Here is a 26,365-nt window from a genome sequence, read left to right as displayed (position 1 = left end):
GGGGAACACAAGATTGGCTAGTACAGGTAAATGATCTTTTTGAATGACACCATTCAACAAACATCCTGTCTGGGGTTAGCAAAAAAAGAAGGAAATGAGTGCGCCCAGTATCCCCACACCAGCAAAATTAATAACTGGCAATACTTCCTGAATGTCACAGAGGAAGAACAAGATGCAAAGGTTCAGGCTGGTACCTATAACTCTTCACTTTCCATCCCGGCAGGTGGTTAGTATGGTCAATAGATACAAATGGGTGTCAGGCACGTTTTGTGAATTCTTCAGGGGCTTTGTCTTGGGTCAACATATGGGTATAGTTACAACATACACTGTGGGTATACTGTGCCAACAGAGGGTACAGACTAACACGTTAGCCACAGTTAAGGGATATTTTCACACTCTTTCTGAAGATATAGGCTTGCAGGACTTATTGTTAGGTCAGAGAAATCCACGCTCTAAAAGATTCATCTATGCAATATATAATGAAATCTGGAAGCTTTCTCACATAGAAGCTGCTGCGCGTGTAAGGCAGATAGACAAAGAAAATTTAGAAAAGGGTTTAGCTGTTGTCGACAACAGCATGAACACTCTGTCCAACAGGATTTATTCCCTAACACATATAGTGGCGTCTGCGATTGATATTATTCAGACACACATGTCCATTTTATACCATGGACAAAGTCAGCTGTGTTTCATCATGCAGTTAGGTTGGACATTACAGACTCTGAAAAACGTCCGCGTTCCATGGAAGTATATTAACGTTAACAGACAATGGCTAAAAGGGAAGCTAGTTTCACCATGCTTCACACAGAAAGGTTAGAGAAGTTGCCTTTTACTGTTGCAGAAAGTACATCAACAGTATGGCTCCAACATGGCATTATTAATCTGCCCATTTCGACTTTTCATTTTTTGAAAGGACTGAAACTTCTTGTCGTGGGCTGATACGAGTGGCTAGGCAATAGCTATATTAAAGAAGAGTGGGAGTTTCCCTTTGAATATAAATGTTTGAACGGCGAAACAGAGGTCTTTCTCAGAGGTAGCGAATGTGAGACTACTGTTAGTCATTCAATGATCTGCAAACAGGTGTCCCTTCACAGCCTTTGCAATGCGGGGGTCGCAAACTTGGCCTGTTTTTTGAAGGGTACTCCTGTGCCTTTGATTAAACCAGAATTTCATATACTTTTAAATGGAAGTTATGTGAAACTTAGCGACCAAAGCTGTTGCGGTGTGTGACCAGGAATTACCTACGCGATTTTAGTCTCTAAGGTCATTACGTGTTGCGGACATGTTTTATTCCCCTCCACACAACATATAAGAGTAGCAGAAATGTGGCCACACATTGATACTGCTTATGTAAATTATGACAAACTGAGCAGACTAAAGGAGCTACTGTTTCAAAAACAAGTGGCATTGACATCGGCTAGAGAGACGTATGCTCTCCAGATAGCAAGACCATCAGCCAAGATACAATCCCAATTAAATGCCAACTTCCCCAAGCATTTTGGAGAGCTGGTATCCAGAATATTCAATGCTTCGAGGACTACAGGGATTGTCCATTTCTTTAAGGCTATCGGGTCTGGGTTAGTGCCTATCTTCCAGACTGTCTTCGGAGTCATTCCTTCAGCCATCCATTCACTGTTTTTCAAGTGTGTTTGGCAGCTTTCCTTTAATTTTGGTGTTAATAGGTGGAAAACTACTGCTATTGATTCTGATTCGCATTGGTTTTGCCTTTACAGATAAGAGGAGTGATGGAGCCACTACCACCAGCTCAGCTGTGCTGTGAACGCATGGTTCAGTTCTTTAATGCTCCCTTGCTGGAAGAGTTGGAGCGTGACTAGTCATTGTCATTCAGACCACTCCTATGATGTGTGCAGCCGCTCTTTCGCTGAGTGTGGTGCTTCTGCGAACATCTGCCTACCGTGGGCCTTGCTATTACACCAGTGCCTCCTGTGGACCAAGCATTGCTAATGTCCCCGATGAGGGTTCATTCACGGTCGTGCCCCTTGAGACTAAGGCTGATTTACGAAGCCACTTATGAGCCGCCCTTGGTGACCGATCTGGCTCTTTTTGGTGCTGTGGAGAGTGCCGCTCCTGCAGGAGGTCCTGCACAAAAGACTGACACACACTACTGCTCTGTGGATCCGTCGGCCTATCCCATCATCGATCAAACATCTGATGATGTGGCCTTCTTTCTGAGGGCCTTTCCATTTAATGGCTTTGAAGACTCTCTTCAAGATCATGACTATTGTTAAATAGATTTGATGATTGGGTTATGTTACTAACTTCAAAGATTGCCTTTTAACTTTGGCCTGCTATGCTTGTCATGGTCGACATTATGGGGGTTATTACAACTTTGGAGGAGGTGATAATCTGTCCCAAAAGTGACGGTAAAGTGACGGATATACCACCAGCCGTATTACGAGTTCCATAGGATATAATGGACTCGTAATACGGCTGGTGGTATATCCGTCACTTTATCGTCACTTTTGGGACGGATTAACACCTCCTCCAAAGTTGTAATAACCCCCTATATCTCTTTGTATGTTTTTTAGCTATTATATTTTAACATGTTTTTAGATACAATTTTAGCTAGTTTTTAATGATTTTAGCTTGTTGCAGTCCACAGCATTTGTAGTTTGGATTAATTCACCTTCGGTGGTGTCATCCTATGGCATCATACTTGTTACGGCAATGGGGAGGGGATAGTGAATCCTATGTTTTTTTAATGGGAAGCAGGAGTTAGCTTAGCCTCCTGGCTTGTAGACTTGTGCCCCCGTCACCTAGTGACTTTTACCCTACTTAACCAGCTCCGGTTGAGTGAAATTATTTAATTATATCTTTCCAGGATGGCTGCATTATTTTTAGTTAGGCCAGTGTTTTAGTTTCATGTTATCAGTGCCACTGTGCTAAGGCGTCACTATCAAGCGACAAAGATAAACTCACTGTAGGTATTCCCATTAGGTACTTTCCCTCTTTGCACTTTAGAGGGAATAGTTTATATAAATTGCCACCCCAAGCATGTCTTGTTATCTATTGTTTGGGAACAGACCTACGTCAGGGGTCCGATCAGATCTGTATAAATACATCTCACACAGACAGATAGTCAGAGGGATTCCGACCAGGTGCCATCACTGCTATCCATGCTGCATGCCGCCTTGATGCTGACCTAGTCTTCGTGTCCCCATGGATTCTGAGCTGGAGACCTCATTCCAAGGTAACGAGGGTTGGAGGGCTCTTCTCATGGACATGGTAGTGGCAGATTAGGTTTAACACACCTAACTCTCTTTAGGTTAGGGGTTAGATTTATCATGCTAGGGTATTAGGACATATTTCATGTCCATTGCAAGATGGTGGTGATCTTTGTACTAATGGCTCTTGTTTTTACATTTCTGTTTCTTGCACTGTTCATTATCCTAATCATTGCAGCCCATGCAATTTATCATAGATTGCAGTATTGTTAATAAAAACCTATTAAGACTTTTACTCCTTATCTTTCATTGCCTGTATTTGATTGAGACATGTTGTTAATGTGAGAAAGGGGTAATCTCCGTTTAACCATGACACTCCCTGAGATTTTGCACTCTTGAGTCCATGCGTAAAGGCTGCCACAAATCACTGTTTACTGTTTTGGTTTTTGGTGAGATGCTGCTTGTGAGCTGGGAGGATTGGGACAACAGTTGCGACTTGTTGTAGGACTGGCATAGTCACCTACAGACATAGGCACTGTCCTCCTTAAACCAGCAGTCTTGCCTAGAGCAAGAGTCAAACTACGACAGCACAATTTTCATTCATAGTGGTGAGCATCTGGCACTCAGCCTGATTTGTAAAGAATTTGAAGCATTTGATGGGAGAGCCTGAGATGGAAATTTTAGGAATGGGTTAAATATTATTAGGTTTCTATCCATTTTGACATTAAAAGGGGTTTCGAATGCAGGTGTGACTGAGTTACTAAAGAAATTTGTCATAGATGTCCATGTTTTTTTTTATTTTTTTTTTTAAAGAACACTTGGATTGTAACTGTTTAAAATTCACTCTGCTTGCAAGGCCATTATCTTAGTCTGGCTCTGATGACAGCTTCCTTTTGTTATGAATTGCCTTCTGGTAAATGATTTGCTTCTCTCTGAATTGTGTTCTGAAGGTGGGGCCTTGTTGTCACAGCATGTTTCTGCGGTACTGAGAATTCAATATTGACACAAGCAACATGTTTTTAAATTTTTTGTACTACCAGTATGTCAACTGCAAATGCTGAATATTTTATACAACAGTGCTAGTAAGATGGGTAGCAATATATTTTTAAATGACTGAATGTGAAAGGGTGAGTAATGTATCCCCTCAAGGCACCATAAAAAGGGCAGGGACCGCTTTTTTGCTTGCACTGCACAGAAATCAGTACCATGCTGCTGACCAGAGTCATTTGGATTCTGGTGACACTGTAATAATTGGATGTTTTTCACTAGTTTCTGTTCAAGCTAAAAGCAAATTGTGCTTCTAGCATGTTTTGCTCATTTTCAATTGCGAAGGTTAAAATACTACATAACAGCAAGTTGACATGTAAAATGGGATGAGAAACAGTTGAAGAGGTGATGAGCAACTAGATGTTCAAATTTAAAAAGTGTAACAACTCTTATTCACTGAAGTTCAATTACATTTAAGGCGATGTTCCTCAGCAGTGCATGCTTCTCAATGATCACCAACGCCATCATAAGCTTACCCATTTATGTCCACCATTATGATACATGACCTGATAACAGACCACAACTTAGATTTCTTGTTTACAAAAACATTGCCACTAAATGACATATTGTGCCAATGGTGGCTCATTTGCCTTCTAAAATGTTTTATGTAGATCATACAAGACCCCTGGGGAGGTTATCAACTCAGCAAAATCAGCATTGCTTTGACAACCACTTTGTTTTGACCAACAGTGTCCATGTAGCATCATAACCACTTCATCATTCTGAGCAACCTGAGATAATTTTGTTTAGAGAAGAGCCCTGCACCATCAGTGTCCTGACATGGGTTCTACCTGATTTTGGTGTGCTACTCACCAAAAGAGTGTTATTTTGTTTAGTGAAAAGGGTACACCAAATAGTTACCTGTTTTACATGACCATTGTAAGAACTTGGGTTACTGGTTGAGCAGGGTAAAACTCTACTAAAGCAGCAATCACAATCCTTGTCAGGGTGAAGTCACAAGCTACTCAACTCTGTGGTAGCTTGGCACAGAGCAGTCAGGCTTACTTAGAGGCAATGTATACCATATTTATGCAGCACTATAAACAGTAATAAAGTGAAAACACAACACAAGTAAAATCCCACACCAATTTAAAAATTAGAGTAAAGTTTAATAAATAAATCAAGACCAAAACAACAAAACTCCAATCAGTAGAACCGAAGATATGCAATTTGAAAGATTTCTGTGAAAATAGCACCAACAATCACAAAGAACCAACCATGGTTATCTGGTCACGCTGGACCAGGAGAAAGTCTAAAGTTCAAGCCGGCCACGATGGAGCGTGAGACAGCTACAGGTATCGAGTTAGGACAGCTGAATAAAAAGTACCTTAACTTTCAGTTTACTGCTCGGGTGGCACCACTTAGGATGGCAGGACTCACATGTAGCAAAGTCCAGGTGCTGGGTTCAAGGTTTTTGGAAGTCTGTTATTTTCATGAGGCTTCCGGTCAGGAGGCCAGACAACTAGCCCTTGAAGTCACTCTGGGGTGCTGGGATTAGAGCTGCAGGTCCAGCCCTTCTCACCCAGGTAAGAGGACAGCGAGTAGTACAGTACAGCAGCAGTCCTTCAGGGTAGCAGTCCCGCTGAGTGGCAGTCCTTTCAGCAAAAGAGTGGTCCTTTTTCCTGGCAGGGTCCAGAGGTCCAAAAGTGTTCTCTAGAGTTGGGTCTAAAGGTCCAATTTCATACCTGGTGCCCACTTTGAAGTGGAGGAAGCTTCTAGACAGTTCCACCCCCTAAGGTGTCAGGTATCCCTTTCCTCCCTGATCTGTCTACCTGTTTCCAATCGGAAGTTATCACTTATCAAATGTAATAAGGTAACCCAATGTTATCCTGTGGGGAAGGTAGGCCTTGTAGTAGTGAAAACCAAATGAAGGTATTTTTCACTACCAGGACATATAAAACTTAAAAGTACAAGTAATATTTATTAAATACACTGCACCCTGCCCTCAAGGCTATTCAGGGCATACCCTAGGGGTGATATGTATTAAAAAGGAAGGTTGGGGTGACAAAAGATTTACTTTGCCAGGTCTAAATTTGGCAGTTTAAAACAGAGGCTGCAATGCCAGGTCTGGGACATGTTTAAAAGGACTACTTATGTGGGAGGCACAATGAGTGCGTGCTGCAGGCCCAATAGTAGTTTTTAATTTACAGGTCCTGGGCACATGTGTTACCACTTTACTCGAGACTTGCAAGTGAATTAAATGAGCCAATTGGATGTAAGCCAATTTTACCATGTTTTAAGGAGAGAGCAGAAGCTCTTCAGCACTGGTTAACAGTGGTAAAATGTGCAGAGTACTTTGTCAGCAAAAACAAAGTCAGCAAAACAGCAGGGTAGAAGACAAAAAGTTAGGAGAGAACTATTCCAAGAATGCCAGGGTTAACACCCATCACAAAACTTGCCCCAGAACCGCACTCCCTTCTGGCTAGGTTTGCACTATATAAATACCACATACATATAATATACATGCATAAATATACATAGATGAAAAGGTCATGATACTAAGGATGGTAGCGTACTGCAGTAGTGCAGTACAAGCTTTTTAGCCTGCCCCTCTGTGGGGTGCCTACTATGCTCACTATGACAAACTTGACTGTACGTGGTTTCCATAAGGGTTTTTTGGGTCAAGAGGGGTAATTTCAATATGTCTTCTCTCAGTCACTTTGATAATGTTCATCTTTTAGCATTTTCTTGATAATTTTAGTAAAATGGAACAATAAAGCTTTTTAAAACTGGAAGCTAGAGAGGTGACTGATCCCTCCCTGTAGAACCTACTGTAAAGCCAAGTGCATTTTTATAGGTAGGAGTTCGCATCCATTGAATGGATTAGGATTGATCTGTTTTGCACACAGGACTGGAATCAAAACAGTTTCAGAAAGTCAGCACATGGGCAGACATGAGCACTACCTGCAAAATAAGTGGCCAAGGGCATGGCTAAGGGCTGAAGCCTAACCCAAAGAAATGAACTAGTTTAAATGTGAAGGCCAATGAAAACTTTCTTGGGAGTGTTGATATGCTGTGGTCATGGTAGACCTTTGACCTGACAAAACCTAAGTATGAGCAAAACAAATAAAACACCTTATCAATTATATAATATCCTCTTAATGTGTTGGCCAAATAATTGTAAAATGCATTAGAGCTGTAAATTCATGATGTCATGGGTATATATGCCATGTTGATAATGGAAGAAAGTTTTACATCATAAAAGTTAGAAATTTAGACTTTTTTCACAGTTTCTCTTTTAGAGAGGTTTTCCTGCCTGACTGAACATTTCATTTGTACAAATGTCATCTTTACAGTCTTACAAAAACCTGGGTGGAAGAGTAATGAAGGACACAACACAAGTTTGCTGACGTTCTACATTTTGATGTGGAAACAGTCTTTTTTATAGGCACACTCTACTTGGAAATCGGTTATTAACCCAGTCACACAATTATTTAAATATCCTAATTAATTCTGCAATTATTTGCACAACACAATAGCAGGATATGTTATCCACTATAAGTGGAGTGTTTGTTTTTAAACTTATTTTACAAAGAAATGCCCTGCCTGCCCAAACCATCCTACATCATGTAATGCTATGGATGCAAAAGCCCAGTATTAGCATTAGATTGGCAAAAGATCATCTGGTTTCCAATATACATTTGGGAGTAACAGTTGTTTTGTAGTTGGCTGCTATGGAGATGTGTTCCTCCTGAAAGAACAATACACTTTGAAATGACTGGCATTTTTTTGGGACAACCTTGTATCTGAGTTGTCACTTGGTCAAGATTTCCCCTCCCACTACACTAGACATAAGCAGGCCTTTTTGTCTTATTCAGTGGTCACTTTTGCTTGTACAAGCTCAGCACATGTTTTGGACCTAGCCCTCTCTACAGGGGCATCCCCAGACCTTTTGCATTTTCCCTCCACATTTTGTTGACTTTAGTTAGGACTCTGTGCTCTTTACCACTGCTAACCAGTCATAAAGTGCATGTACTCTCTACTTAAAATATGATAACATTGGCTTATCCACAATTGGCATATTTTATGTACTTATAGGTCCTTAGTAAAGTGCACTACATGTGCCCAGGGCCTGTAAATTAAATGCTATTAGTGGGCCTGCAGCACTGATTGGGCCACCCACTTCAGTAGCCCTTTACACATACCTCAGGCCTGCCACTGCAGGACCAGTGTGTGCAATTTTAAACTGCCATTTCAACCTGGCAAGTTATCCCACTTGCAAGGGCTCAACCCTTCCTTTTTATTATATACAAGTCACTCCTAAGGTAGGAACTACCTACCCTGAAGGGCAGAGTGCAGTGTATTTTAAAAGTTGAACATGTATTTTTAAGTTTAACATGTCCTGGTAGTGAAAACTATATAATTCCATTAGGGAAAACTATATAATTCCATTTCTGTACTTCAAGGCCTTTCTCTCTCCAGTAGGTTGACATTGGGGTTACATTGAAGCAGCTTTCAACTGTAACTTCCAATAGGGAAAAGATAGGAATTTGGAGTCTGATGACTCTAGACCAGTGGTCTTCAAACTTTTAAATGCCGCGCCCCCCCAGTTGAAAAATAAAAATCTTTGGGCCCCCCTCAGAATTTTTCACAATTATTTTAGGAAGATGGCAATGTTTAAATATGTCTAAACCTATTTAAACATTGCAGTTAAGTACTGTTACCTTTTTTAAACTGCAATAACATGATTCTGCTTAAAACAAAGACATGTTATCTGTATAATATTTCTTTTGGCCAGAGTTTGGTGCCCCCCTGGGATCACTTGAGGCCCCCCTGGGGGGGCCTGCCCCCCAGTTTGAAGACCTCTGCTCTAGACTCACAATTTAAAATCCCAACTTATGGTGAAGTAATATTTTAATTTATAAGTCTGAAAATGCCACTTTTAGAACAGTGGCCTTTCTTACCCTAACCATTCTGTGCCTCTGCCCGTCTCTGAATACGTCTGGGGTGTGTGACAGCTAGACTTTGTGCATTCCCTCTAGACAGTCACACACTAAGAGAGCTGGGGTGTGAAATTTACATCCTGATGGGCCATCACCAGGCTGATGGGCCTTCCTGGAAAGGATGCAGGGGAGGAGCTGATACATCTGAATAGGGCTGTGCCTGTTCCCACACAAAGAGCTGCTTAACCCACTGTAGAGTGGCTGGAGCCAGGGAAGAAATGGCAGGGACCTTGAGCCCTTCAGAGGCACTCTCTGAAGTCTCCCCCATTTCAACAGCTCAACAGGTTAATAAGTACTGGGCTCAAACCCCACCAAATCAGTACACTTCTGGATCTGAGGACGTTCGGCCAGGAAGAAGGGCTGCTGTGCTGCCAGGAGGGACTGCCACTCTGCTGAACTGCTTTGCTGTGTTGGCCTGCTGCCTGGGAGTGAGAAGGACTGGACTTAACTCTCTACATCCTCACAAGAACCTCGTGAATCCAAGAGCTTGCTGGCCTGCCTCCTGTTCTAAAGTCTCAGAGCCATCAAAGCCTTCCTCCCCAACTCTGCTGTAGCTGCTGGACTCTGCCAATTGGGAGTCCTGTCCTGCTGAGAGGTGCCAATCCAGTCCTTAGCTTTGAAAGGAGAGTATGCAGATGTTCTTTTGTGCAAGAACTGATGCACTGACGCCGTTGCACCGATCAAAAGCACTGCATCCTTCCTCTGGGGCGACACATTGCCGATAAAGTTGAGGACTCTGCATCGCTGACTGTCCAGCTCAGAATCAACACATCACCACCCAGCTGCGGTGCATTGCTTTAACTGCATGGCTCAATGACGACAATTCAACTCCAGCACAGAGGGTTCGACGCTGCACGATGATGTTGCATTCTCAAGACTGTGTGGATTAGAACTGACGCATCGCCTTTGCAGCACCTCACCGACGTAGTCCTACCTTCCAAGGTACATTTAACAGGCCCTGTGTGGGTCCTGTAGCCCACCTGCCCTCCACTCGGGTCAGGAAGAACTTTAGATTTACCTTGTGTAGTGTGACCATAAGTAACCTTTTAGCGCTACTGATTTCTAAGCACTGTGTTGCAATTTATTCTTTAAAAATTCATATCATGAATTTTGGTCTTGTTTCACTCAGAAAAATATTCTCTGTTTTTCTAAGCTGGTGTGAACTCTTTTGTATTTTTTTCACTGTTTTACTGTAATTCAAGTGTTGCTTTACACATTGCCTCTTAAGTTAAACCTGACTGCTCTGTCCAAGGTATTGGAGGATGGGCACAGGTTAATTTGAGGTGTGTATCTGATTTACCCTAGATTGTGGTACCTACTTGGACAGGGTGCATACCTCTGCCAACTAGAGACCCAATTTCTAACAACACCTGTGTAGAGTTTGGCTGAGATAGGAAGCATAATGTTTGGCTGTGTACTCTGGCGAGGAAGGGAACATAATTCTTGACTAAGGAAGAAGACTACAATGCTGCCTGCAGCCTAAAAATTAAATTATAGTGGGCAAACTGACTTGTGGGCAGAGACCCTTCTTCAGTTCAAGATTAAAAAGCCAGTGCAGTGACTCTGGCCTTTTTATACAAGTGACAACAACCCTTGAGATAGGGCCTTTGAGCTGCAAGACACTTCACATTGTGGTTTACGCACCTAAATTATTAAACTATGTCTAATGTGGTTTATGGACATATCTGCGCGTCCAAGATAGTGAAGCCTAAAAAAGCAGGTGAACATTCACAAATTCCAAATCTGTGATTATTCACAAATATTTACAAGACAATTTGCCATGATGGATCCAGTCAGAGATTTAATGTAAAGGGCAGATGTGAGTCTCTTTCAAGGGAAGTAGCAGACAGGGAACACCCCAAATATCGGTGGAGGTGCAGGGGAAGAAATCTTTCTACACCCAGTAGTGTAGCCGTCTACCACATACCTAATGCCAACAAAGAAATTACCCCCGTTCTCCAGTTTAGGTAGTAAAATCAGGCATACTTAGGGTGCAGTGGGCTCCTCATTTTGCTGGACCCTGGTGCCATTGCACCTGCCACACTAATAGTAGCGGCATGAATATATTTATCCTATGGAGGAACACAACGGGATGTTTTGATACAGCGCAATAGCATGTTTTCATTACATTCGCACATGTGTAAATAGGTACAGTGTAGGAGGAAAATTACTCAAGTATATTTCCAATTAGTTTTGTGACTCGGATCCGATCTCTTGAGCTTTCCTGCTCCCACGTCAAAGATGACGGTCCACTCACTCATCTATCACTGATGCTCACAAAAGGTTGTACTTCATATTGCTGATGACAGGCTACTGTAATGAACTTGCTAAGACAAATGGTAATAACGGTCCCCTCATCCAGTCAGGTGCAGGTGTGGATTGTAAGAAAGAGATACATGTTTTAAAGATAAAACTCCGCTGTCTTCTTTCTTCTTCCGACCTTTCTCCATAAGTTTTTATTTTACTGACATTTACCCTTTATCCGATTTGGCATATGTTAATATATTCATACACAGTGCAATGGGTGGGATAAAAAGGTGGTGGTGCCCTAAGCCTGGTGTGGCTGGAGAAGCCTTTACAAAAGTCTCTTCAAATAACATCCTGTGTTTGACCTAGTCATGCATCGGGTCTCACAAGCATAATCAAAATCAGGGGGATATTTAATTTAACGCCTTTATCCAGCGCCAAAAGCAATGAAAAGATTTGAAAAGGTGAGTTTAAAACTAAGGTGCATTACATTAGTTATTCAGTTGAAATGAAATAACTCTTTAGGCCGTGGATCACCAATGGTAAACAATAATAACCACCTGTCATTTAGTTCCAGTGTCACAAAAGCGACTTTTCCTGACACTACACTGTATTGCAGTACTAGCATCCAACAGGCAGAAAGGTGTTTGTTTTCTTGTTTTTTGTACTTCAACTGGTGAGTGACAGAAATAAAGTGCCCCGAAAACCGTGGTTCAAAGCCATTTTTGGTTTCGCCAAAGACCTGCATCGGCAGTCCCTGGCCTACTTAAAGAACTGTTTATATAACACTTCATAGGTCGGGCTGAACGGTACCTGATTACTTCTCAAATTTTGTTCTGAACTTTGTCCAGTAGAGGGCAATAATGATGCATTATTTCTACTCCACCAATAATATTTTTCAGTTTTAATCACATTTTGATCATACAGGCCCTGGTTTTAAAATGTTAATACCAATCTCAGAGTCACACAAAAGCGGAAAACATGCATTTACTTTAGTAAATGCTAGATCGTGATTTACAGAATTAGAAGTACATTCATTTTATAAACCCCCATTAAATGTAAACATATTTGACTAGTGTAGTTTCTTGGTAGGGACCTAGGGCGCATCATGAAGTGCCGCCCTGCCTCAGTGCAGAGCCGAGAGGCTGTTTTTTTCTTTTGAGGGGTCAGATTTATCAACATTGCACCGGTGCAAAGCCACAAAAAAGTTATGCAAAGCAGCACAAAATAATGCTAAACCTTTTGAATTCTGCTAACTTTTCAAACGTATATCTGCTGCACTATACGGCACACATTCAAAATGCAAAAATATTTCAACTTTGTCTAGGCATAGAATTTTGTTCTGGAAGGGTACCCTTCTGGTAAAAAACCTATGCACGATGGGGCATAGTGTGTCCGTAGTGCTAGGAACCCTAATTGTGTGTCAGTGGTAGAGGAGCGAGAAGCAGGGGCACATTTCACTAGTTATGGCTCTGGAATGCTCTCTTACTCTATAGTCTAGCACAACACAGCGAAGCGACTTTGGTTGGTGTGCTGTGTTGCACTAGAAATTAGGGAATGTGCCTCAAGGAAACTAAAGTTAATAAATATAGCTCAGAATTTCAATGACAGCTGGTGATCTTTGGAAGTGGTGGGGGATAATACTTGCTAGGAATCCAGCCCATTTTCTCCATAATGTACCTTGAGGGTTCCCATTATGTTCCAAATCACCTTCAATCAATCAGTAGATTAGTAGAGCGCTTCTTGTGACCTGTGAAAGTATTCAGGCGCTGGCAGGGTCCAGTTGATTAGCTGATAGCCAGGTCTTCAGGGACTTTCAGAGATCTGGAAGAGATTGGGAGGTATGGAGTCTTCACTGCTAGGTAGGAGACGGAGCGACATCTGCATCTGCTATGTCGGATGTGGGGGAGAGAGTTAGAGAAAGGGAAGCAGAGCAGAGGTGTCTGGTGGGCTGATAAAAGTTCAGGAGGTGGTTCAAGTAGGTGGGTCTGCGGTTGTGTAGGGCCTAGTATGCATGGGTCAGGAGCTTGAACTGACATCTTTTCTGTACAGGGAGTCAGTGGAGTTCCCTGTGGTAGGGGATTTTGTAGATTCATCTAGGGAAATCTAGGATGAGCCTGGCTCGGACGTTCTGTATGATCTGTAGGTATTACTGTAGTCCATTCGGCAGGAGATGAGGGCCTGGGTGATGGTGCGCCTTGAGCTTTGAGGTAGTATTTGAATATCTTACAAAGCATGCAGAGGATTAAGGCCTGTTGTCCAGAATGATGCCTTGGTTCTTAGCGTCGTCAGTGGGGGTAGGAGGAGGTCCGAGTTCAGAGGGATACCTGGATACATCCCACGGGAACGGTTTGCTTCTGAAGATTAGTATCTCTGTCTTGTCTGTGTTGAGCTTTAGGCGGTTATTCTTCATCCTGTTGATGACATCTGTCATGAGTTGTGTGTCGTCAGCATAGCAGGATGTTGATTCTGTGGGTTTTGGCAATGCTGGCCAATCGAGTCATGAAAGTGTTGAAGGGAGTGGGAGTGAAATGAAGAGTTGAGCAAGGATCCTTGGGTACTCCACAGGTGTTTTCCTTGGGTTCAGAAGTGAAGGGGGGGACATCAGATTTGTTTCATTCTTCTGGTGAGGAAAGAGGTAATCCATCTGGGAGTGGCTCCTTGCATGCCTATGTTATGCAGTCTTGTGATGAGTGTGTGGTGTGAGACTGTATCGAAGGCTGCTGAGAGATCTAGGAAGATCAGAGCTGTGGTCTCTCCTCAGTCTAGTAGGGCTCGGATTTAATTGAGAGCCGTGATGTGGGCTGTCTTGATGCTGTGGTTCATTCAGAATCGGGATTTGTCGGAGCTGAGTAAGAGGTTCTGTTCCAGATGTGAGAGTTGTTGGTTGATGGCTTTTTCTAATACTTTGGCCTTAAAGTGGAGCAGGGAGATCAGTTAGTAGTTGTTGACTTTGCTGTGGTCTGCCAATGGTTTCTTTAGTAGGGCATTGCATTCTGGGTGTTTCCAGCCCTCAGAAAAGCTGGCCGTGGCAGTTGAGGTGTTGAACAAGATGGTGAGCACATGGCTGATTCTGATTTCACCTAGGTTGAAGATTTGGTGAGGGCATGGGTCAGTTGAGGACCCTGAGTGGGCAGAGTCACTATGGAGGTGGCATCCTGTTGAGAAAGCTGGTGACCTTGGGCTGGGGTGTGAAGTTTCTGTAGATGTTAGCGATCTTGTCATGGAAGAAGTTTGCAAGGCTGCTGCAAAGTTACTGTGGGGGGGATAATGTTGTTTTATGCAGCTGAGGGTTTGGAGAATTCTTTGACAGTATAATTGGAGCTTGATTCAAACCATGAGGCTAAGGCCTTTTTCTTCGATTCTATCGACTGTTTGTGGTAGAGGTTAAGCACTGTCTTGAAGGCGGCCTTGTCAGTTTTGTCCTTGCTGGTGCCCCATCTCCTTACCAGATGTTTACAGTGTCGTTTAGCAGTTCTGAGGTCTTCAGTGTACCGGTTAACCTGTTTAATGGACCTTATCTGGGTGTTGTTGTCTATGGGAGTGATAATGTCAGGGTGTTTGGTGGTGCGATTGTTGAAGTTCCTGAACTGCTGGTCTAGGCTGTTGGAAGAGATGGGGTGGGTGGTGGTGAGGGCGCTGATCCATGTGTCCTTTGAGGCTTTGCCCCAGCTGCGGTGGGGAGTGTTGGGCAGACTGGGGCAGAGGTCCGTGAGCTGGAAATGTTGAAGTTAACAATGGAGTGAGCAGTGAGTCTGATGTTTATGCTGTTGAGGAAGTTGGTAATGCTGATCTGATTGTGGTTGTCGAGATGGATGTTGAGGTTGCTGAGGAACATGTGGTTGATGAAGTCTATGGCAAGGGGGGAGATGAGGTTGCAGAAGGCTGGATGTGGTCCTGGAGAATGGTAGGTGAGGGTGCCCTGATGGAGGTATTGTTGTCTGGAGGTGGAAGTTGAGGTGTTCAATAGCCGGGGTGATATCATGTGTGGCGGTGCACTGGATGGATTCCTTGTGTATGATGGCGATCCCTCCGCCAGGCTTGTTGATGCGGTGGGTGATCTTGTTTCCTTTGAGTATTGCAATGGAGATGTTGGACGTGGAAGTGGAGTTGAGCCAGGACTCAGTGAGGAAGAGGACGTCGGGTGTGAGGGTGGGGAAGAGGGCCTAAATCATAGTGGTTTGTTTGCAAAGTGAGCATGTGTTAAAAAAGGCATGTGCAACTTGGTGTTTTTGTTCAAGTGATGTGTTCGGGTAGGGGCTGGTGTGTGTGCTGTGGCAGGTGTAGTGGCAGTGAGGGCAAGTGCAAGGTCCTAGCCTGGAGCGTGGGCCAGCACAGTGCCAGTGTTTTTGCAGAGTCCAGGGTCGAGAGTGTAGAGCTTGGCGATGGCATGACTGCAGAGCCAGGGGTCATGGTGCTGGATGCGGTCCAGGTGCGGATGGGCGCAGACAGGCTTGACTTTGGTGCACCTCTGGCACACCAGCGGCATGCCTGCTGTGTGTGCCTGCTACGGACTGCATTAAATAGGTCCTAGGGTGGGTGGGGCTTCTGTTGGCATGAAAACAGTAAGTGGGAAAAGCAGAGCAGGAAAAAACAGGTATCGTCGTCACTTTGTCAAACAGCAGCAACTGGATCAGACTGGAACAAGCAGGAACTGGAGGCCACAGGCAAGTGGCAGGCTAGGTGCCCAGGTGCCTACCTTCACTGTACCAATGCTAGCATTTTGTTATAGGCACCTCCTTACAGCAAGAATTCCAGTATCAGAATTTTGCAACTGATACTGCCAGTATACCAGGGGTGCCCTGTATGTCAAAATTTAAATCCACTAATTCCAAAGTTGTTCTCTCTGAGGCACATATTTACCTCCAATATGCCAGCACCAGCATTTTGCCATAAGTGTCCTCTTGTCAAGTATTACTTCTAGTATATCAGGGTATGCATTTTGTCTTTGGGTGAACCCCCTAATGTCAAGAATTACCTTGTATGCCCCAGTGCTGGAATTTTGACATAGGTGCAACCTCACCAAGATTGTCCTCCAATATGCAATCACCAAAATTTTTCCACAGGGGTTGCCATACCAAGAAAAACTTCTAGTATGCCAAGGCTTGTATTTGGCCATGGGCGCCCTTCTTCATGCCAAGAATGATCTTCAGTTTGCCAGTGGCAGCATGTTAATTTGGGTGCACCATAAGAACAGAATTATATTGAGTTTGTAATGACCAGTGGATTCGTCTCACAATCATAAAACATGAAAAAACACACTTGTATTTACTCTTTCTCATATTTACTCCCTCACTGATTCAGGAGCTGCCATAGAGGAATTTATCTAGTTTAGTGAATGAAATGAAGACAGCATAAGTCAGAAACAGTAAGCAGGGATTGCCTCTTTCTTTTTGAAACTTGTACTATCTAAAGTTCATATATTAACTTTGAGAATATCTCAGTGACAATCTCCCAGTAGGATGGTTTCCTTACTCTCAATGTACCTGTACCACTATTGAAACCTATATTTACCAGTCTAGAAAATTACAAACAAAATTGACCCAAGAAAAACAATGCAGCAAACGTGTAGTACTTACTTATGATGACCTATCCACTCAACACCCTACTATAATAAGGGCATGTTGGCACATACTCAGTACTGGGCACAGTAAAATATTGCCACCACGGTTTCTGTTCAAGTGAGGCTCCAACTTGAAGTATTGTCTGGCGCACACCACCCCAGGAGTAAAATGACTATGACACTATGGAATTTGGAGCCAGAGTGAGGCCATAAGCCCGGTGGTTCAAGCAATGCATATCAATTTACTAAAGCCACAAAAAGGATTGCATTGAGGGCTGGCACATATGGCATCAGAATACATTCACAAACTGCAATACTACTTTTACAATCTACAGATTGGAATGCCATTGCAGCCTACACAATATTGGACTCATGATAAGAAGATTCAAAATTCATATCTCATGATTAGGAACCAGCATTTAAACAACATATTTATTACACATTTCACACCACAGAAATGTGAATCCACAACATGAGGACCAGTAGGGACCAGTGTGCCTCCACAGTAAAAGTGTCAATGAGTAAGGTCCTTTTCTTATAGAGTGGCTGACTTATACCTGGACACAGGGGTATGCCCACAACATAACATCCACTTTTTCCCTGCAGAGATGTACATTATTAACTTAGCAAGGGCTATGCATGTGTGAAATTAATAACTTCCTTTTTTTTCATGTATACTTATTAGGACAGGGGAATTGAGTTTGTCCTCTCCACGGTCACTGACTGATGCTGAACAAACGTATGTGCCAGAGGGGAGCCCTTTATATCCATTCACATCTATGCTAGTAAAGGAACAATATATGTAGCACACCATATTTGCAGTCAACCATGCAGCAAACAGCGGACACATCTAAAAGGCATTCTGAAATGTTTCAAAATGGTAGCTGCTGATTCATTTGCCTGCCATACAGGGTTCAATACATGTTGGCACAGTCTTTACAGATCTCCTAATTACCGTAATTGCTACTGATGGTTTGTCCGAGGGGCACTATTACTTGGTCAAAATGTTGCTTAATAAGTCCAGCTGATACTGTGAAAAGACCATCTGGGATATTGTTACACCTTCAATATGACAGGCACAGGTTAACAGCCGAGTTTACATTGTGAACAAAATCACTTTATTGGCAAAGGGGTTACTGGCTCATGCTTGACCAGAACATTGTTATACCCCCAATATGGCAGCTATCAGTTAGCAGCTTAATTTACAACATACATAACACTGTGTCCAAACTATAACTTTTATAAATTCAGCACTGCATCCTTCATCCTGGGGCAGATGTGTTCACTGTTTTAAAGCTCCACCATCTGGAGATGAATTCAGAACCAGCACCCCTTCTCAAGCAGGATTTAGCACTGTAGCACTGCTGTGCATCCATATAGTAATAAGAAAGGTACCAGTGTGAGGAGGACAGTGCTTTTAGATATCTTGTAATGTTCTCTCACCTTTTGTGTCTCTCTGCTGACAATACAGAGCCTAAATACTTATGCTGTATTCAATTAGGTATTCCTCCAGAAGGGCACATAGCACAAATTGATTCACTCATACCACAACTTCACTGGTATGCTCCACTTATTGGGTGTAAGATATTGGATAATCCATTTCAGTGGGTGACTACCTACCTTGAGAAATAATCACAACCCTTGTAAGGGTAAACCCTCAAAACCTGAGCTCGACCGCTGGTAGCTGTGTCAGAGTAGACTTTTTTAGGCCAATGTGTAGAGTATTTATGTAGTACTAAAACAGCAAAATGTGAAACAAAAAAATCCCAAACTGAATTAGAAAAACAGATTCAATGCAGACATTGTCACCATCCTCTTCTGAACTGGTCCAGGAATGTTCTCAAGTGAGTGACTGGAAATGCCACATTTATGCCTGACAAGAGCCTGTATGTAAGAATGACTCATGAGCACACGCTAACCAATGGGGTTACATTTACTGGGGCCAAAGCTACCCACTTTGGCCATTTTCAAGATGTCAAAAGTCTTCAGCCACACTTAAATTGGGCTCTGAGGGCTGAGATTATTTGTGGGGGGTGTACTATGGTATTCCTAGTATCCTCCCATATCTTACACTACATCAGCCCCTAAGTCCAGAGTTAAAATCTTTGACTGAGATGTCCCACTTGGTGTATCCAACCTCTGCTCCATCATGGTTAGCCTAAAATTGTGCTTACGTCCCAGTCAATTCCAAATTGATGTTTATCTATGATGCTTTACCTTTTCTAGGCACATTTCCCTTAAAACTTCACAAATGTATAATTCTGGTTCCCCTTAATCTAGCTTAATGATCTTAGTGTCTCTTTGTTTTCTTGACTTTAAAAATGTTGGTACTGCTTGATCTAAACAAGCCATTCTGTCATGATTGCCTAATGTATGTGTCATAGCAAACAGGGGTGGAACACAGATTCTTTCAGAACTGTGCTCTACCCTAACTAATGTATATTTATTAAGTTGTTAGGGGTCACCCCATTTCCAAATTAATACCCCAATATTTTGATGCTTTTATTTTCCTCCTACAAGATGGAACAAACAAGTTATTTACCTTCGGTAACACCCTATCTGGTAGAGACACAGACTAGCCGCAGATTTCTAACCTTAGAATTCTTCCCAGGTGCCAACCTGGACCTAGAATAAACTTTTTTAGCAGTACCTCTGCACGTCGGTAAAGGGCACCTTGTGACTCCATATCGACATCATCCACCGGATATGACATCGGTGGAGTCCATATAATCCCTCCTCCAATGCGCTGAAGTCAGTTTGTTCTGTGACTAGAATCTGCGCAGCCACCATAGAAACTGACAATTGAACAGTTTGCCAAAAAGATGTACTTGTAAATTATCACCACTGAATGGAAATGCATGGTAGGATGAGACCAAGCAAGGGATAGTGAGGTAAAATAAAGTAGTTTGCAAAACGGGAAGGATGGGTAAGTGGGTAAGAAATCTGCGGCTAGTCTGTGTCTCTACCAGGTAGGGTGTTACCGAAAGTAAATAATTTGTTCATCTGATAGAGACAACTAGCCACAGATTCCTTACCTTAGAATAGATACCAAAGCAATATAGAGCCAGGAGGTAGGTCTGGGAACACCACCCAGCCAATCCTTACAAATAAGTAGCCGATCAAACAGAAGGTGGAGTAGACTGGCACAATTGGAGACAAAGGTAAGAAAACAATTGCCCTACCAGAAAAATAGTGGAAGACCACAAAACATTGGAAGACATGGAATACCATGGAGAGTAGAGCACATGGCAATGGAAAAAGGAATATATTGTAGGCAACATTCAAGAGGAAAATAAACATGTATAGCCCTAAGACAGGAGCTGCACCATTAAAATGGCTAAGGACCAAGGTGGAAGACCAACACAAAAATCAATGAGACATGTGGGAGGGAACACCCAACATGGGACGGCCACGGAGGATATGTAAAGAAGAAGAGAGATGCATGGATGCTGGCTCAGCAGGATGCATAGGCAAAACCAGCAACAAATAGAAAGACAACTCTGGTAGGAAGAGTCGAAAAACAGATGACACTTCTCCAGGAACACCAATGGAGGAGCTGTCAAGAAGTATAACATAACCATAATGCAAATAAAAAGGGCATAAAAAGAGACACAAGGCCTACTATGTGTGCAAAATATGATAGAGATGCAAAGAGAATGGAAAAGAGACATGCTAAAACACAGACCTGCACACATACAGATGTAACAATAAGTTGTCCGTACAAAGTTAATACATAGATAAGAGTCCAGTCAGACTCGGATGTAGATATCAATCGAAAGACATAGATGTAGAACCTAATATATGTAAACATACATATATAGATACATAGTATATGGAAATAGAGAAAGAAAGGGGCAAAACAAATGGCAAAACTGCATCAAAAGAAAAGAGGGGAGAGAGAGAAAAACCCAAGCCCTCTAGGAAGAAAAAAGCCTGTTAAGCAGGTAAAGAAATGCTAGCGGACCAAAACCCAAAAGAAGCTGGCAGAACAACCAGCCTATAGGAACAAAGTAACCTTGTGGCATATGACACAATGTCAACACCAGGTGGGAAATCATCACAGGAGACAATGCAAAACATAGAAGGCCAAGATAATAGCAGCGGGTAGACCAGCAGACAGAAAAAAGTAGTTGAAGGAAGAACTAAAGGAAACAGTACAAGTGATGCTGACTCCCAGAATGGGATCTGAACAGTAAACCTGCAGGGGTGTGCAAGGTCAAAGCAAATGTATATATCAGAGACCACCGCTCTGAGCAACAGAGTGAAATATGTCCAGAAAGGAAAAGTGGGCACCAAAAGGAAGAGACATAACTAGTTTAGCTGACAGGGAAGGATTAAGCAAATGCTAGGACAGGATAAAGTAAGTGCTAGGACAAGAATAAGCAAACTAAATTCTGGAACATAGCGGAGAAAAGACAACCAATGTCAAACAAAAAGAAAGGGAAGGGACAGAAACAACCTGAGAGGGCAGGTTAACAGTCTTTAATAAAGACAAGAACCCATACTCAGAGAAATGAAGCCCCGAACCTTCGCAGAACAGGGCAGGGGGGTGAAAGGAGTAAGCATGCTGACATTGTTGTACTGCTGGAGCAGCAAGGTAAGAAAATACCTTTAAAAATACATATAATACACATATATATATATATATATGTGTGTACAAAGGCGGTTTTATATATATATATATATAAAAGATATAGTGAACTGCAGCCAGGATCAGTCAAAACCGTAAGAAGGAGGACTACTATGTCCATGAAGAGGACAAAGACTGTGGCATATGGCCAAACAAAAACATGGGGGCCAAGGCACAAAGAGGATATAGCAGTTCATGAGAAAGTTGGAAATGGAATAGGTGCACCATAAGGGCGACATAGTGTGCCCAATTTAAAGTAGCAAACCAGGAAGGACGTAACAATTAGGAATAAAAAGGAACACTTCCAATGAAAGACATACCATGGATTTGAAACCGGAACACCTCCTTGCACCCAATGGGAAAGGACAGGACCAAAAAACAGAGGTGCCCCCCCCCCTTAAAAAATTGGGGGAAGACCAAACATACCAGTAGAGTCCTTACTTATACAAGGAATTATATATATAGTAACTACTTCCGAAAGAAGCACCTAACAAGGAAACAACCAACATAAAATGATGGATAAAAGCCTACAGCAAGTTCTCCTGAAAGCAAGGAACTGAAAACAACTCACTCAAGGAGGAACCCCATAGACAGCAAATCTCTTAGGCGAAACGCCCATAAGCAGAGACAACGGAAAACTCCTCTCTGAGAGGCATGAGGCCAAACCAGTGTTACAGGAAATAATGGAATATGTCCACGACAAGTGGAAAAAGAATGCACACCTGCAGACACAGGAACACAAACTAGGGCACTAGGCAGTTTGAATATAATAATAAGAAAAAGCACCTGCAAGGAGCAGGAACACCACACCGGGTGTCATACTGGAAGCCAGAAACAAACTGCCCGTAAGGGCGGTAGAAAAAAGCAATTGGGGAATAAAGACAGCCCCTGAACAAAGGGAGGAACCCAATAGAGATTTGGAAGACCTGTACCACCAAGAGGGTTCAAGACTGAGTGCCACCATGAGCGTCTTTTAAGTGGTGTAAAGCTGAGTCGGCATGTGCACCAAAAGGTGAGGTGCATCAAAAGGCATGTCAAGTAATGTCTGCACAGCTTCCGAAAAATTGGAAGGACGCAATCATGCCAGACGAAGCACAGCCACTGAAGAGGCCATAACCCTTCCAACAGAAATTGTGGTATCCATACCACATCTAGGCTTGGCAGCTTGCTGACCATCCTGTACTAAGGGAACTAGAACATTACTAGTGCCCTCAGATATAGAAGGCAAAACGCGATCCACCGAGTCCCCGAAGATGTGGGAGAAGCGAGCAAGGACACAAGTGTTGACTGAACGCAGGACAGAGCTTAATGAAGCAAAAATTCCACCTACCTGAAGCACCCACCTGTCTGGGCTCTTGCTCTGCAGTGACAGGAGAGACGTGAGTAAGACTCTGTGCAGCTAAAAGAATTTGCACCACAAAGCTTTGAGCAGTCAGATGCTGAAAGAGGCAAGATGAATGTTCTATTGCTGGTCTGTGTCTATGTGAAATAGAGCATTCCACAGGGGTCCAGATATCGGCTGGGCTCATACTCCCAAGAGGATATCTTTAAGAGCCTCACAATAAGGAAGGACTGTCTCTACAGAAGACTGGTCAGGATTTAAGACATCAAGTAAAGGGTACATGGACAACTGAACAGTAGGGAGTTGTAAGTGCAACACTTCCGAAATATGCTTTAACATGGCTGCTAGAGCAGAACGTGCTTTTGAAGTCAACCCAGGGATGACCGGAGGATAGAAGTTGGGGAGGAGTCCAGGCCACTAGCATTGCCCAAGTCGAATAACCAATCCAATTGTGGAAGCGGAATGGTGACAGAAATGGGAGACAATCCAAACCATGCCCCTCAGATTGAGGAACGGGAGGGTCGGCCCCAGAAGACATAGGGCAAGAATCTGAAATAGCTGACTCCATCGGTGCTGCACCTGGCATCAGGGTCAACGTTGACTGATGTTGAGCGGTGAGACCTCAACATCGGAAGGTCAGTCGACCGACTCTGGTGAGACAACAATGGGGGTGTTGAGCGAAGTCAAGGGCACCACCAACACCAGTGTCAGTAGGGCAGAACTTGACGGCAACAATGGGGGGCACGAGATGCACCAAGAACGAAGTTGCTGGTGAAGATCCCATCAGGGTGCCCTTAACCTCCTTAGGGGCGGAAGGCGCTCCAGGGGGAATTTAGGGGGACATGGTCCTGCATCTGGGCCAGAGTTGCTCCGGCACCAGGAAAATCCAGGCAACACAGGGCAGACTCCTGCACGGACTCATCCTCAGAAGAATGGGAGGTGAAGCTGGAGGAGGACGCTAGTTCGACCGCAGGTGACACTTACCTTGAGACATTGATGGAACAGCACATGAAGGACTCCTAGAGTGTTCACACGGACGGGTCATGGAAGGAGAAGGACTCCGATGCCTACCAGAGTCCTGGGAAGACTGCGACAACTGTGCTGCCAGGAGCTTCATCCGCCGCTCCCTTAATGCTTTAGGCCTCAAATGTTTACAGGCATCACAATCGTGGGTGTTGTGATGGGCACCTAAGGACCACATGCAGACAGAATGGGAGTCCGTAACCAACATCTGTCGAGCACAGGATCCACAGGGTTTAAAGCCAGGAGGCATACACACTGTTCCATCTGACGGAATTGTTGAAAAAAGTGAGGCCAATTGGCCAGAGAAACTGCTTCTCCAGATCTGCGTTGTATCACAGAAAAAAAAGAAACTGACATCAGCACGTCAGCGGAGGGCTTATATGGACTCCATTGACGTCATATCCAGTGGACGACATCAACACAGAGTCGCACGGCACCTTCTGCTGACGCATAGAGGTACTGCTAAAAAGTTTGTTCTGGATCTAGTCTGGCACCTGGGGAGAATTCTAAGGTAAGGAACCAGCAGCTAGTTGTCTCTATCAGATATTGCTATTTTATCTGTCTCATTTTGTACATTTCAATAGAGACCCTTTTTATACCTTACCAGGAAAAATGTTTTTTTTACACATTCCTCCTTATCCGCTTCTCTGGACATCCGAGAAGCAGATAGGAACATGTGCCTCTCTTTATATCCCTACAGATACTGTTTAATGTGTGCCAAACCAACTGTATATACTGATTGTACTTTCATTAATATGTCAGTCACTGACCATTTTTGTTCTGTTGCACCCAAACATTATTTCGTAAACAAGGAACACAGAGTGGCTTTGAGTCAGCCCCCTTCAACCACTGATTGGTTTGCATCAGCACCTTTCAGGAACAGCCTGAAGTGTACTTTACATTTAGGTCATTTAGGTTTACATTTATTTTGAAGAGTCAACTGGCATAAAAGTAGCCAAATTCTGTAGTAGCAGCTGTTCTTCATAGGCGAGACTCAGAGCAGTCTGAGCCGGGCGGTGGTGTGAAGTTCCCTTTGCTCTCTGTGGCATGTGTATAAGTATCTACCCTGTCCTGGTCCAAAATCTGTGCTTCACAAAATAAACAAAAAAACAGCACTGCAGTGCACAGAAAGGCAGGAGGCAGCATATGTCCCTGGACAACAAAGAAGTGATGCGGTAGACAGGCTTGTGAGTGCAAAAGTATAAGTTATGTTTCTGGTGCAAAAGATCTTGCAAGATTTGAGGATGAAATGGCCATTTTGTATCAGATTGCCATCAGTACTAAGAAATTTGAGATTCTTCTGAGCTAATTTGAAAGTCGCCCATTTTTGAAGTTTTGAATGGGAAACCACCACTGAATGGGGAACCACCACTGAATGCGAGATCTTGGGAGATCAAAGGAGTGGAGTGGATTATTACATTGTATGTTCTCCATTCCCATTCCAAAATCCAACACTGCAGTTTCAGTGTATGGGTTAGAACTGCTGCTCCTCTTTTTTACTGGTAAGCAGTACAATATAAACTTTTGGTTGTATGGTCAAGCCGGCTGGACTGTCCAACAGTGTGCTGCTACGATGACTATGTATGTAGCATCTCAGAGTATAGGCTGCTGTGCTTGCTGCTCTATCATGCCCATAAGATATTTTTCTTTCCTTGCTTTTGTATGTTTCTTTTTTTCTCTTCTTTTTTTGAAGATGCCCACAGAATTTTACTTTCACATTTCTCTTCTCCTTTAGTTGATCTTTTTTTTACAGTCTCTGTACCAGGTACTTACCGTCCACATTGCTTCTGGGTGCATTCTTCTTTACCTGTGTGGCTGATTGGCATGCCTACCACAGTGGCACACAAGCATAAAGACCAACAATGCATAATAATGAAGAGCCTATGCAACTGTTACTCCTGCCAACATTTCCCTTACAGCCTCAGTTATTGTGTCAATTGTTCAATGAGTTTATCATTTGTGTCAGGTCTTTCTTTCTCATATTAAATGACCGCAGTTGCTGGTTGCTGCTGTGGGGTGGACACAGTCTGAATGACCAGGAAATACTGCAGGTGTACTCAGGCAAAGCAATTCAAAAGTAAAAAAGAAAATGTTCTAGCTAGGACTTAACCTTTTTACCTATTAAAAAAACATGTGAAAGGGATTGTTAAATAGTAGCCAATTTTGGTGTGTTTAGGGTTATGGGGATGGGCAGGTCACTGCCCATCCTCTGCAGTTCCTGTATTTTCATTTACATTGAGAGAATACCCACTTGTGTCGATTCAAGTTAACATAGGATGAATTCCTGAAATACTCATTCGGTGACACAGTGGTGTGCACATATTCTAAAAAATGTATATATGCAATCTCATTCACTCATGCCAATTATATCTTTGTTTGATTTTT

The 26,365-nt window shown here is 43.1% G+C and overlaps 1 protein-coding gene across 9 annotated transcripts in view; it reads right to left on the bottom strand.

Moving 5' to 3' along the window:
- The window catches only part of CACNB2 (calcium voltage-gated channel auxiliary subunit beta 2), an 890,619-nt gene that overhangs the window by 83,012 nt on the left and 781,242 nt on the right, over positions 1-26,365 (bottom strand). The gene's annotated exons all lie outside the window — the stretch shown is intronic.

Source organism: Pleurodeles waltl, chromosome 10, assembly GCF_031143425.1.
Source record: "Pleurodeles waltl isolate 20211129_DDA chromosome 10, aPleWal1.hap1.20221129, whole genome shotgun sequence".
Lineage (NCBI taxonomy): Eukaryota > Metazoa > Chordata > Amphibia > Caudata > Salamandridae > Pleurodeles > Pleurodeles waltl.
The sequence above is the reverse complement of the archived record's forward strand: the minus strand, read 5'-3'. Positions and strand labels throughout refer to the sequence as shown.